Genomic DNA, 14,395 nt, shown 5'->3' with positions numbered 1-14,395 from the left:
GCTATTTTGTTAGCCACCTGCTCTGTGGTTCTGTCACAGCAGCCGCGGGACATGAAGACAGAAGTCTGAATTACAACATCCATCTACCAGGACCGTCATTCTGGTGCCACACCCAATGTCCTGGGCCCTGTGGACCAGGCTCCACCCTAGATGCTGGTGGCCACATCCAGCCTCTGCTCAGATGGGCCACACCCCTCCCGGCTCCAGCACTGGAGGTATCTGGAGGCTCCTCTCACCCGTAATTGTTCTTAATGCTTTAACACATGATGACTAATGGGCTCTAATTGGACAGCTTCAGCACCAAGCGGTGGCCCAGGGAACTCTCTGACAGCACCCTCTGTGACCCACGGAGCCTCCTGTGGCTCACACGCAGAGCGCAGGGCTCCCCAGGCAAAAATATTGGCTCATTTTTCTATTTTTGAAAAACTATCACACCAGAGCTGATAAGCAGTTTTATCCTTCACCTGACAAATACAGGACAAAGAAAAGGATAGAGGAGAAACTGAAAGCAGATGGGAGCAAACATCACAAATGCCACTGAGGTCGGTGGCATCTGTCTAGAGACAACCCAGAGAGCTCCTGGAGCAAACCCAGCACCAATTAGAGGAGGGTTCGAGAGAGCCAGGAAGATTCCAGCCCCCAATTTCCTCCTCACAGGGAAAGGAGAGAGGAGAGAGCATCTCAGACACCTCCTCGTCTCCTCCCTGACCCCACGGGCCTGTGTGTGACTGCACACGTCCCAGAATCACAGTGAGAGGGCCGGGTAAAGTGACAGGTTGGCAGAGTGAGGGGCCTTGGAAGAGGAAGTGTAAAAAGCTTAAGGAACCCAAAATTCCTCAAGGGGGGGAGGAAGAGAGAGAGAGAGGGAGGGAGGGAGATTGAGAAACAGCTGAGGGGTCCCAGGTCTTTGTTCCCCCGATCTCTGTAGCACGCTCCCAGAGCTGTCCCTTTGGCGAATGTTCAGAAGGGATTACAGATTCCGAGCCCCGTACCCAACCCAAGCACATTTTTCCAACTCCATGTGTCAACAGAGGGGAGCCTCAAGTGTTTCTAAACGGACCCACGATCCAAAGTGCACTCAAGCTAAAGTCTTCAAATTAAACTCTCAGATTGGAGAAGAAAAGATGTCACTACAGAACGAGGCCCCACAGCCTTCCCCAGCAGAGCCTGCGTGGACGAGTCCCCATGTGCAGGAACGTCTGTGTGAGTGTCAAGAGAACTGGCTTCTCCCTCTCCCCATTCCTGCTGGGGAGACCACCATGCCACAGGGATGCCGTGGAAGGCGTGCCCACCACTGATTCGGGCAGCCTGTGCCTCAGTTCGGCCCAAGGTGCCAGCATCCCTGTGATGGATTCTGGTTTAACAGCTTTTAAAAACAAGCAGACAAGAGACAGGCATGATGGATGAATACAGGAAGTGTGCTCATTGGAGATGATTTATGGGAGAGTGTTCGTCACACTCATGGGTGCAGCTCCAAGCGGCACCAGAGATCGACGCATTTCCACCTGAACAGCGCAGGCAGCATGGCTGGGATCGCTCACCCACAGCCTCAACATGCTGTGCCCCTGCCTCAGTCACCTGCTGTCCTGCACCGATGGCTCCTAATATCAGCCAGAAGACTTGGCTCACCTCTGGGCTCCAGAACAGTGGTGCTCCTGCCTTGCAAAATCATTTGGGGAAGGGACATCCAGCTGTGTGGAAGGGACATCCAGCTGTGCCAGCTGGCTCTGCTGAGTGACCCCAACAGTGCAGTGATGTGGTTTGGGAGATTCCAGCTGTCCCACGAGAGTGGTAGGGGCAAGAGAAGAGGAAAAGAGGAGACAGCATGTGACTACCACCAGGGCTTTGGTCCTGGATGCTGAGGGTGGGGGGCATCTCTTCCTGGACCGCTGCAGAGCCATCTGCCTGAGGCCTCAGGCGTTGCATTTGGAGACAAATCTTATTTTGTAGCAGATTAATTTCCACCCATGTTTTTACTAAGGACTTGGAATTTACTATACAGTAAAACCCAAACTGAACCCCTATGTGAAGGGATGAGCTTTAAAATGAGATCTAATGGATGGGACCCTTTCTGAGACAGAAGGAATGATCAGGGCAGGGCAATAGCCTGGGAGGAATCTGCTCCCTCCCTGCAACCTGCTTTGACCCTAGGATACTTCTGTAGTGAGGGAGCCACACCATGCGGCCTTCACATCAAGGACATTCCTGGACCAACACCCCAGCCCACCCAGATTCCCGCAGGTTTCTCCGCCTCCGCTTTTCCACCTGGCATGTGGAAGTCCCTGGCAGGAGGCCTTTCTCCAGGGATGGGCCACTGCCTCTGGGCTAGATGGGCATCCATGGCAGGGTGGGCTGGGCAGCACCTCTCTGGAGCCCACATCTGGGTCCATGCCAAGAGCTGGAGTACAACCCTGGGGGTAGGGTGTGTGCAGAGGTCAGGAGCCTGGCATACTGGGCCACTGATCCGTGTGCCTGTCTCTACTTCAGATTGCCACCTGTCTTCCCCAGGCTGATTAAAAGACACAGCATCAAGGCCACACACAGGCATCTGGGACGCATAAGTCAGCCCCAAACATATCTCCAGCAAGGTCCTCCAGAGCCCCCGTGGTCGGCAGAGTGATACAGTGCCCACAGACACACCCTGGCACGCTTATGGCAATGCTGAGGAGCCATGTGAGTATGCCATGGGGGTTGTTTAAAGCTTTGTCCCAAACATGGCCCCAGAAATCCCTCTGCTGTCATCCTGAGTCTGTGCCCCACCCAGTTGCCCTCCTGAGACCGGGTAGAATCTCCCCAGCTGTCCCCTGCTCCTGCTCCAACCTCCCTACTCTGTCTGCTCCTACACAGAAAGCAGCGTCACCTTCACACAAGGCAAATTGGGTCATTCACACCCTTCCCTTAAGACAAAATCCAACACAGCCATCAAGGATACTCACAACCTGTCTTCTTTCCCTCTTTTCACTTCCTGCTGGGCTCCTTAACTGGACCTTACAAAGCTCCGCCAGTCACATCCCTGACCTGCCAGACCTTCCCAAAGGAAGTTACAAGCCACCATGATCTGCAAGCTGGAGACCAACACAGAGCACCCTGCCCTGCCACTCCTCTGTCAAGTGAAATTGCCTCGTTGATTCGCGCTCTCAAGTGCAAGCTCAGAGTGTGCATGACAGGCCGGTGGGGAGTCTTACCTGGTGCCAGTGGGCAAGGTGAGTGGCGTCACTGGGCAGTGAGGCCCCAGGGAAGTTCCGGGGTACAGCGAGCGTCCCTGGGAGAGCAGGTACCACGAGAAGGGCTTAAATTCTCAGGGACAGGTTTTCAATCTGAAGGAAAAGAGAAAAAAGGTTTCTGAAAAACGCCTTTGAATGGGTTGTCCTCATTTTAATCTAAACAAGTTCTAGTACATTATTAATAAACAAGAGGAGAGAGAGAGAGAGAGAGCAGAATTGCCCAGGTTTGCCTCCAGGGATCAGCATCCATTCCTCTAAAGAGCACTTTTGCTTTTCAAGCCAAGGGACGTGAAAGGAATCTGGAGGAAAAGAAACCATGGAACTCTGTTGCCAAGGAGCCGTGCACGGGTCATTCTGCTGTTGTGTGCCTTGACTCTGGTCACCCACTTCCTCTGGTTCCCCAGCCCCAGGATGCTTGTATCCCACTAAGCTGCCCCGTCTTCTCTCAGCCCCCTCCTGCTCTCACTTCTGGAAGCCTCCACTGTCAGCCCTCCTGCAGCCACCTTGTCCTGCCCTTTGTATGAGATTGATCAGCTGACACCACTACGCTGACCACAGCACTCCCACGGTCCCACTTCATTCAGAGAAAATATCCATGGCCATGGTGAATCCAGCTTTGGGGAGCCTAAGGTCTGCAGGACCTGGGGGACTCACTCTCTAAGAAAATAACACAAGATGATGGATGCAAAGCTAAGATGCAGGGCTTGCAGCGGGCTTAGGCATTCACACAGCTCGGTTCCTCGCACCTCTGCAACCCCGGCCTCCTGGCTCCCCTCCACACACGCTTTCATCCCACCACATTCCGTGCCATGCCCCTCCCTGCCTACTGTGTGGCTGGTTGCCCTGCTCCTCTCCCCCCAGGGACTCTGAATATGGCACTTCCCATGGAGGCCATTCCAGGCCAAACACCCTGTAAAAATCACAGCTTCTTGGCATTCCCTGCTCCCTTCCCTGCGGCTGCTCCCCCAGCACCCATCACCTGATGTCACTGGTCAGCTTTTGTGCCTCTGCTGAGACGCAGGTGCCCTGAGGACAGCAGGCCTTTGCAGCTGTGGGACTCACACTGAATCCTTGGCTATGGGTTCTCGTTGAAAGAAGGAGTGAAGGAAAGAACTCTCACTCTCATTCTCTCCCGCTAATGCTCCTGGTTTTGTTTAGAGCAGTGTCCCACCTTCCAGAATTAAGCTCCAAGAAGCAGAAGGAGGCTGGTGGATTCTGTGGTTTCTGAGGGGGCGGGGGAGGGTGGTGGGCACCTTTGCTCTGGAAAACTTCTGTTTGCTCCATTTATCCTACCCCAGATAGTGTGCCTGCTGTCAGGCTGGTAGAAGGCACGCACGATTTGGCAGATCCACTCCATCAGCCCAGAGCCTGGCTCTGGGTGGTTATGTGATCAGGCTGGGAGTACCAGGGAGTAGCTGAGCTCCTCACCTCACCCCACTGACAGAAAGCCTTCCACCCACCCATCACAGAGATCTCATGACAAGGCTTTAAAGGAAAAACACTACTACTATTAAAACTCTGTTTCTTTTCCTAAAATGCAATTACTTAAGGGTGCACAACCCCCATCCTAATTGTAGGAGCAACCTCACAGGGAGCCTGCTGACCTCAGGGAGAGGCCCAGCAATGCCTACCAGTACCATGCTCAGCGCAGGTAGCTGGGCACAGGTTCTGGGCACAGAAAGGGTGAAAACACCCTGGCTCCAGAGGCCCCTCCTCCACGGGAAGTGGAGTGCCCTGTGCTGTTTCTTCAGTCTAAAGGCAGTGAGGGAGAGGCCTGCGGGGACAGACAGGGGACGCTGGCACAGGGGCCCTCAGGAAGAGGGAGACGGGGGCCCAGAGCGGGGAACCAAGTTGAGCGCAGGTGGGCGGACTGCTCTTGGACCTCAGGGCTAGATTCTCAGCAGCTGGCACAAAAGGCAAGGGCATCATTCACTCTACAACAGGCCTCTCAGAGCAAGAGGTTCCAAGTGGGAGGTCTGAGCCTGAGCGTGGGGTCCACCCCCCTTGTCCCTGGTTCCAGTTGAGCTGGGAACCCATCCCAAGTTTCTTGTGTTTCTCAGAGGTTTCGGGGAGATCACACAGGATGCTCTTTGATCCCGAGACCCTGGACGTGACTCCCAAGAGCCTGCTCTCCCTCTTCTGGGTCGCCTGTTCTGCACACAAGTCTCCCACAGGCTGGATGGTCCCTGGAGACTCCGCCTTGCTCTGATCTCTCGCCACCTCCAACACAGAGAATACCTGGGCCGGGATGGGCTGGTGGGCACACTGTCTTCTACCCTCATCTGTTCTGTTATCTGGCCTTTGGGGCAGACAGAACCACCTCCCAGGGCAGTGAGAGCAGCACAGGAAGGCACCAGAGCAATGGGCATCACACAAGGACGTGGGGACAGAACCCATTCCTGGGGACCCAGGCTGCCCAGTGGAATGTTGGAGGAGATAGACACATGAAAGCTGCCTGGCCTAGAGTCCCACCCAGAGTCCCTAGAACCTAAGTTCAATGAAGACAGAGAAAAGGACCAAAGACAAGGAGGGGAGAGTAGACAGATAAAGGGATCTACTGCCCTCACCCCTCTCCCCCCTACTTTGGTCTTTATTGTAACTCCTGAACTGCATCCACCTATTCCAGAGAAAAATTCCTTTGCGTCCCCCAACCCAGAGCCGAGAGCTGCACACAAACCCCAGAAGGAGGCACCCCAGCACCCATCCTCCGCTCTGCACCTCCTAAGCCAGCTCACCCAAGACATTATTTCATTTTAACACATCCTACACAGCCCGTCTGCAGCCGCTGGCTTAGAGGACGAAGACACCATGGCTAGGGGTGGGGACCCATCACAGCACTGTCACCTGTCAGACCAGCCTCCACCCAAGTGTCCAGGCTGAGGGGCAGCCTGTACCCTCCATGCCTCTCCTAGCTGCCCTGCCTGGTCCCACCAAAGGGCCCAGCCAGCCTGGTTTTGTTTCCTCAACCCGAGCCAAACGGGAGATACTAGAACAGCCTGTTCTCTGTTCTTGCTTGTAAAAGCGCATCTTTCCTCGCTCTGCAAAAGCATCCACCATCCATCACCATGGCACAGAACACGGGGCTGAGGCCCACACACACCCCTCCTGGCCCCTGAGCCCCCAGCCATCAAGGTTTTGGGGGTGCTGGACTAGTCTCTGCCCCCCTCCACGTGTCTGCTCCAGGATGCCAAAGAGAGCACAATGGGGTGGGGCAGTGGAAGGCAGATGGCAATAAAGTGGCCGCAAAGCCTGTCTCGTGGTTTTGGTCATGCTGCCCTTGGGCAGGGTGGGGAGAGCGGCAGGTCCAGCTGAGGGTGGATGTCTGGCTTGGATGATGGAGACAAGAGGAGCTCCCTAAGCTCACCCAGGGCCCCAGGGTCCAGAGCACAATCCACTCTCCCCCACTACCCCAACTTGCCATTCGCAGGGACAAGAGTCCAGTGTGTCTCTTTTGGGAGCAGGAGCTGCATCTTTCTTTCTCTGAAGCACATTCATTGCAGCCCATGGAGAGCAGAGTGCAGTGCCAGGCCCCTACCATCCGGCCTTGGCACACGCACTACCCAACACAGGAGCACACGGGGCGCGTCCAACTGTTGACCTTCAAGCAGGAACGTTGTCCCCAGCCTCTTCAGCTCTCCCTACTATGGGGAAATCAGATGAGGAGCTCTGAGCCCTCATCCTGTCCCCTACACACACGCACACACACACACACACACACACACACACACACACACACACACACCAGCTGTACCTCTGACTCCAGGACCCCAGGGATGGTGGAGCGTAAAAGGTCACTGTTGACCATGACTTTTGAGTCCTTCTTGATCCCTTTACCTGCTTCTTTAAGATCCAACCCATTTGCTTTAAAAATTGGGACTCCCAGAATAATTTGGGGCCCCCAGGATGCTTAAGTGTCTGAGCAAGACTGGACGTGGGCAGTCGGGGACCCAGAAAGCTGGAAAGTGTTAATTAAGTGTGATCCCGTCCAGGGATAGAGTTATGCCCCAGGGCTGGGCAGAAGATTCAGTCTCAGAGAAGAATTATAGAGACCATTCCCAGTCGCAGCTTCTCAATTAGTCTCTTTGCCCATCATGTGGGCTGGCCACTCCAGCCCCTGGCCACTGAGCCAGCCAGCTCCCAGCTTTGTCCCAAGTGACGGGAGGCCTGGGGCTACCTTTGGTGCTCTGACTTATAAAAGGTCTCTCCTGGGATTCTTATCACTGGGGAGATAAAATGGAAAAAAGGAACATCTCAACTCCAAAAAAAGCATCCTTCTACAAAAAGCAAGCCACAAACAAGGGAGGAGGGAGGTAGGGGAAGGAAAGAGGGACAGATAGACAGAGGAACTGTAGGGGACAAGGTACATTTGTCCAGGGGGAAAGGGCAGAGATGGAGTAGAAGTTATCACAGCCATTGGAGCAGACGCCACAGGCAGACAGGCCCTGGCCAAGAAGAGATGGGGAAGACAGGGCCCTGGGGCAGAACAGGAGAAAGCAAAAATGGAGAGCCTGCCTGGACTGACCTAGATGGTCTTAGACAGATGCACTGCCCTTGATCAGAGCATGGATGTTTGTCTGCCAGGGGGTCCAGAGTGATGGGTGAGCATCAGCTAGAAAAAGAGGGGGCCAAGAAGAAGCTGGGAGAACCCAGCTAAGTCATCATCATCATCACCCACACATCATCGAAAAAGGACAAACCTTAAGTGCACAGGGAGGGCAGACCCCTCCTGGTGTTTGTACTCAGTTCTGTGAAATGAAGCATGGGAGAAAGAGAGAGAAACCAGGCAGGGTGAGCCATGTGCATGAAGCAACACTTCTGGTGAAAATTCCTAGGTCTGCCAGGGATGTAGCTCAGTGGCACAAGCTCCTGCCTGGCAAGCACAAGGTCCTGAATTTGATTCCCGGTACCAAAAAAAAAAAAAAAACCAGAAAATTCCTAGGTAACCTGAAAACAGGTAGGGATCAGACGAAGCTGTCAGTCACTTCACTGCCCCATGACGCTGACTCCCAGAGGTGGGGTGCTGTAGAATGACCTTCACATTCTACACAGCAAAGCAAACTAAGCTCACCGGAGAACCCCAGGTCCCATGACCCCTTGCATCCTCTGCTGCTCCTGCAAAGAGGGGCCCAACAACAAATCTGAAGTCCAGGCTTCTCCCCAGGTCCCAAAGAGGAAGGTACACTACGACTCCAGGACCTGTGGGCAGGTTGGGGACATCACTAACCCTTATAAACGAAGGATCATCTGAGGAAGTGGCTTTATTTATGGGATGCAAGATGAGAAGCCACCAAAGAGCCAAAAGGGCCTATGAATGGAGAAGCCTCTCATTTTACTGCCCTAACCCTTGACCTCACCAGTTCGGGGGATACATGGAGTAGATGTGGTTGTACAAGTGCAGGTCTTGAATTCAAGGTTCACAAATAATCCATTGGCTCAAGTGCCTTGGAACAGGCCACCTTCTGTCCCCCTGTCTGAGAACTTGGGTGACCTTTTGGGGAGGTGAGAAGATCTTGAAGCAGGGCTTGCAGGTCTTGGCTCTCTTCTTAGCCCACCCCTTCCAGGCTCTGTGACCTGGACAGGCTGGACATCCCTGGTCCTTCCCCACCAACTCATATGAGATTCCTACTCTGTGACAGATGCAGCCCCAGCAGCCGGGCATTTGACAAGTACAGGAGCAACTCAGTCCCCATCTACTGGTCCTGCGAGTCACCTCACTGGCCTCCCAGCAAGAATCACAGAGAAAATATATGGAAAGAGCTTTGCACTAAATCAAAGCAGCATTTTCTCCTGACACCCCAGGAGTCAATGCCTTTGCAGGACTGCTGGGAAACTGGGCCTCTCTGTGAAGGTCAGATACACCCCATGCAGGAGCCACCTGGGGGCAGATGAGGCACAGGGACTCCAGAGAACAGGGCTTTCTGTGCTCATGGTGGTGGTGTCGCCAAAGCACCCTGAAATCTTCAGAAATCCAGTTTTATGATTTCATTGTATTTTGCTCATTTGTTTGTTTTCAAAACGAAGATATGAATATCACCAGAAACACGCCTGGATTCTTGTCTGGCTTCCCAAAGGGATCAGAGACCTGGTAGACAGAATCCCCGGGAACCGACTGCGTGTCTTAAAGGGGGCCCTACTCCACACCCACGTCTTTGCCTGTTCATTTCATTGCAGAGAGGGAAGTTTTAGCCTCCCGTTTCTGCCTAGCAGAAAGGTAAAAGAAAAAAAATAAAAATCAGAGCTGCGGCAAGGATTTAAAATTCATTTTCCTAAAACCATTAAAATATCCCAGGGAAGGAGCTACTCATAGTATCCATCCTGGTGGTGTCTCCAAAGGTCCCTGAAATCAGAAATCAAGCTCTTAGATACCAATTCCTTAGGATACAGAATCCTCATAGACTCCCACTCTGCAGTGCAACGCAGCTCTGCTTCCTTGCCTTCTTTTCCTCCTACACTAGCTGCTCCCTCCGTGCCCCTGTTCCTTCTCCCCCATCTCCTCTCATCCATCCTCTGTGGCAGCTCTCAGGGCTGCTGGCTTCCTCGTCATCCTGATTATTCCTCCGTCTCTACTTCCCCCAAAACATAAGCTCAGTACCAACAACAGAGTTTAAAATGAGACTCAAACCAAGGAAGCAAAGCTTGCTACGCTTTTAACCAAGAGGAAAATAACATGTAGCAGTGCATTTTCGTAGTAAAGATGATGAGGAATATACCATATTCCCAGTAAATGAACCTCCTCCTCCTGTTTTTAAACCACTCTTGCAAAGCCAGCCTCACCCCCTCATCTCCCCTCATGCCTTATGAATCCTGTCTCCAGCAAAAAAAATAATTTGGGTTTTATTATTCCAGCATCTGGTGGGAGTCTGTGACAGTGTTACTGTAGCTGCACTTCTTCTTCTGTTTTAATACCAGCCTATTTTAATAATACAGTGTACCTTTTGGTATTGTTGAAATGTTACATTATTCAATGCATCCAATAGGAATGGGAAGGGCCTCGTGTAATTTATGTGTCCTCTGCGCTGTGTTTAAAGCTCCCAAAGTGGAAGGTGTAATTTGAGAAGTGATTTTCCCCAAGGTCGTGGAGACAGTCTCTGGAGAAGAGGCTGGTGCTATCTGTCCCGAGCTCAGGCTGGGGGCCCAGAACTCCTGGTTGTGAGGCTGGGATAGGTAGCTGGGAGGGGAGCTCTGGACCCAAACCAGAAATGTCCCCACATACAAGAGCCATAGTCCAGCTGTGGCTTGCCAGGCCCCTAGGTGTCAAGCAGCTCTTGGTGACACAGAGCTGTTCCACACATCTACACCTCCCCTTCCCACACCAGGCGAGACTCCCACCTCTGCACTCAAGGACCAAGATGAGGCGTGGCAGAAGGGACACTACACATCTAGCTCCTCTTTCTGGCCCTTCCAGGAAGCAACATTGCTGTGCTGAGGATGGATGCGGGGGACACACACGATGCTGCAGAGACCTGTCCCCAAAGACTTACAATGGAGAGATGGCAGGCAACCAACCATCCCACACAAGTGGGACAAGCAAAGCTCCCACAGGACGGCAGTTCCTCAAGGGGGAACCTTGTTTTGCTCTGCACCACACCCAGGGTGCCGGGCACACCGCCTGGTATACGACAGATGATAAAGCAATGCATCTGAGTGACTGAATGAGGTGCTGGTGAGCAGAGGCCCCACACTCTGGGAGGGTGTTACAGGTTCCTGGGTAATGGATCTTGGAATGAAACAAGCAGAGGAGGAGAGGCCAGGAGAGGAAGACAAGACAGAAGATTCTGGGCCACGGAGAAGGAAGTCAGGGAGATGTCTTCCAGGGAATGCAAATAATGGAGCAGGCAGTTTAGAATTAGAGGTACTGAAAGATGTGACTGGCCACGTAAGTCAGGAACCAGATCATGAAGCACCTTGAATGCCATGCCAAGGACTTTTAAAAATCCATTTGAAGAATTTTAAGCAGGAAACTATGCAGATATTTGTCTTAGGAAACATGTTTTGGTGCCACTGCAGACCTGGTGGACAGCAGGGTGAAAACAAGGCCAGCATCTCAATCAGCAGCCGCAGGTGATCGGGTGAGAACTGCAGACTTACAGAAGGGCAGGAGGAGTCTGATGAATGCTATCACCAGTAGGTGATCAGTCCCATGAGGAGGAAAATAGAAGCCACCTCTGAGGTTTCTGGTTTGCCCAGGTACTAGGTAGGATGCTGGCTTGTAATAAGATTGGGGAGGGGCTGGGAGGCTCATGATGTCAGGAAAGTTGACAGGGGGTTTCAGCTGGGCTGACAATGTAGTTGATTATTACATGCAGCCATGATGCTATCCTTGATGCCTTTTCTTCTGTTGAAAATGGCATAATGCAATGTTTCACAGCTGTGGGCTGAGTTCAGGCTGGACATGTTGAACTGGATGAGTCCATGGTGGAGAGACAGAGAGGTGGCTGGTAGGGAGTTGTGTGCCATGTATGTTCTAAGGCTTGGGAGACAATCTTGTCCACCTCATGACTGTGAGGAACAGCATACGAGGTAGCAGGGCTGTTCAGTGGAGTGGAGCCAGCTACCATGTCATCAGGACATCCGAGTGTCCAATGGAAAAGGTGACAGGAATGGAAGCTAGCAGTCCACATGTGTAGATACATCCTCAGTTCAACTTCACACACCAAAGTCATCAGAGGGGATAAGGGCCACACGGGGGTGGGTGAGAGAGCTTTGCCAAGAAGAACAAGATGAGGCCTCAAAGGAAGGAAGGAAAGAGTAAGAAACACGTAAAACCCAAAGGATAAGAAAGTCTCCAGTGGAGGGCATGGATGCTGCAAGGGCTCCTTGGGACCTGGGCTTCTGGGGGACCAGGTCGCCCAACTGCATCCAAGAGAGACCTTCTCACATGCCACCTCTTTGTCTGGCTCCTCTCATCTCTCAGACCTCAAGTGGAAATCACATCTTTAAAGACAGTGCCTTCCCCTGACTACCCATGCTAAAGCCAACCCCCACCCCAGGCCCCTGGTTACTCTCTCTCATAGCTTCCTGGCACTTGTTGCAAATTATTATATTTCATTGTGCTTCCTTATTCTACCATGATCTGGAAAGGCTGGGGAATCTCTGTTCCATTCACCACTGTAAACCTTGAGCTTGATATATCCTAGGTTGTCAGTATTTGTTGTTCACCAGGTCAGCAGGTGAACAAACCATTTCTTTCCCACCCCACCACACACATATCCCTGGGGGTGGGGCTCCTTGGCTATGGAGGGAAATATACCTGAGATAGCAGAGGAGGTGGAGAAGGAGGGTCCGACAAGTTCCCCTAACACTAAAAGCAGGCCAGGGTCCACAGGACAGGACACCTCCGCAACGCCTTACCACCTTCTGGTATCCAGTATACATGGCCCACCCATGCTAGGCCATGCTAGGCAGTGCAACCAGGGCACATCACATGCAGGCCCTAGGAGTCTGATAGAGCAGTGGGAAGCCAGACAAGGGCAGCACAACATCCAGTCTATGGGGGAGGCCTGGAGCCTGGTGGGGCCCTCTACCCTGCTTTCCCTCCTATGAGACCTGGGCACAGCACATAGCTGCTTACCTGGGAGCGCCCCCCCCCCGCCACATAGGTGTGAGAGCCCACCTTTGTTCATCACCTGCAAAGCACCTGGCTGGGCTAAAGATGGGTCCGTGTCCCATGACTGAAACAGGCAATTACAATACTCCGTGGTGCCTGCTACAGACTGGGCACACAGGGTGCTGGGGGTGCAGAAGGGGAGGAGAGGGCTAGGACGTGGGAGCAGGGATCAGCAAAGGTGCCATGAGATGGGGTGAGTGAGCCACCCTGTACCATGATGAGCAGGCCTGAGTCCTGGTTGGCTGAGGACACTGGTGGCAGAGACAAGACTAAAGAACCTGTGGGGCCAACTGAGAAGTCAGCCACATCCTGCCTGTGGGAGGCAGGGGCATCTTCAACCAGAGGCAGGAGCAGAGACCAGCCTAGGTCCCCTCCAGGCATGGTCCATGAAGCCCCACCCAGCAGACAAGCAAGAATCCATGCTGGGGCCAGTCAGAGCTAAAGACTGTTGATTTCATCAGATCCAGGAGACAAGGGGCCCCAGGCAAGGCTGGGAACTTGCTTGCCCAGGTCTGTCCAGCAACCACCTCTTGGGTAGGGCAGAGAGGGGCAGAGAAGCTGGGGCTCATCCTGGGAGGCTGTTGGAGAAGTCAGGGGCTTCAGGAAGACAAGGCAGGGTACCTGACCCTAGTCAGGGTTAGGAGTAGGAGAAGAAGAGGCACAAGGAGGTGGGAAGGGAGTACACAATTCAGGGGGCTCTGGGGGAAGTGGAAGAGGAGGGTACGGGGGTACAGGGAGCACAGGCTAAAGATGTAGGGCAGGACAGGGTACAGGGGTGTGATGGGGCCAGGGTAGATGGGGGCACAGACAGTAGAGATACCTGGAGACCCTAGCAGGTAGTGGGGAAGGGAAACAAAAAGGTGGGTGTAGGGGGTGGTGGCACGAGGGGCCTTTGGGGAGTTCAAAGTGGGTCCTTTTTGCTTTGGGGTCACAAAAGCCAATGGGTCTGGGTGAAGACTCATTCATATTCAGCTTCTGTTTACAGGACCAAGAATGGCCTGCTCCCCCAAGTTCCCCTCCTTTGGGCCCAAGGTCACCTAGCTGGTCCTGAGACCCCATCTGTGCCTGCAGCCTTGCATCCCACAGAGCATTCTTGAATGCTCCTATCCTAGATTATCACCACCCCCTCTGGAACATCACTCATCCAGACTGGGCATTAGGGAAATGACTCAAGACAGTCACATACTTTTATAACATTAGCACTAACAACGGTAACGACACTTGCTTTGTACATACATTCCAGAGAAATCCCCAGATAGCCCTGTTTTGGGAGAACTCCAGCCACGGGGAGAAAGCTGCCCAGGTTCCTGTATGAGTGCCAGGTTCTTTCCCGCCCTCCAGCTTCCCCAAGAACAGGAGGCAACGGGGACAGACTGCAGCCAGAGGGATCTGAGGCAGACAGTGCACAGAAGGATTTCCGAGCAGCCCACGTAATTAAACCCACTCCCAGGGGAGGGTGTTATATAACCCTGTTCTTTACACGTGGCCATAGTGATACCCACCTCTAGCCACCCACACATCATCTCAGGTGTTCACATGATTTTCAGGTGCATGCTGGACCACC

The 14,395-nt window shown here is 53.2% G+C and overlaps 1 protein-coding gene across 6 annotated transcripts in view; it reads right to left on the bottom strand.

The window, feature by feature from the left end:
- The window catches only part of Rbfox3 (RNA binding protein, fox-1 homolog (C. elegans) 3), a 403,153-nt gene that overhangs the window by 299,123 nt on the left and 89,635 nt on the right, over positions 1-14,395 (bottom strand). For all 6 annotated transcript variants that reach the window (XM_005407339.2, XM_013506116.1, XM_005407340.2 and 3 more), the window contains exon 2: positions 3,186-3,317. The gene's annotated coding sequence lies outside the window, so the exon portion shown is untranslated. The remainder of the gene's footprint in view (positions 1-3,185; positions 3,318-14,395) is intronic.

Source organism: Chinchilla lanigera, unplaced genomic scaffold (genome assembly GCF_000276665.1).
Source record: "Chinchilla lanigera isolate Chin_1 unplaced genomic scaffold, ChiLan1.0 scaffold00105, whole genome shotgun sequence".
NCBI classification, from domain to species: Eukaryota; Metazoa; Chordata; class Mammalia; order Rodentia; family Chinchillidae; genus Chinchilla; species Chinchilla lanigera.
This window is presented reverse-complemented; position numbering and strand designations above follow the sequence as displayed.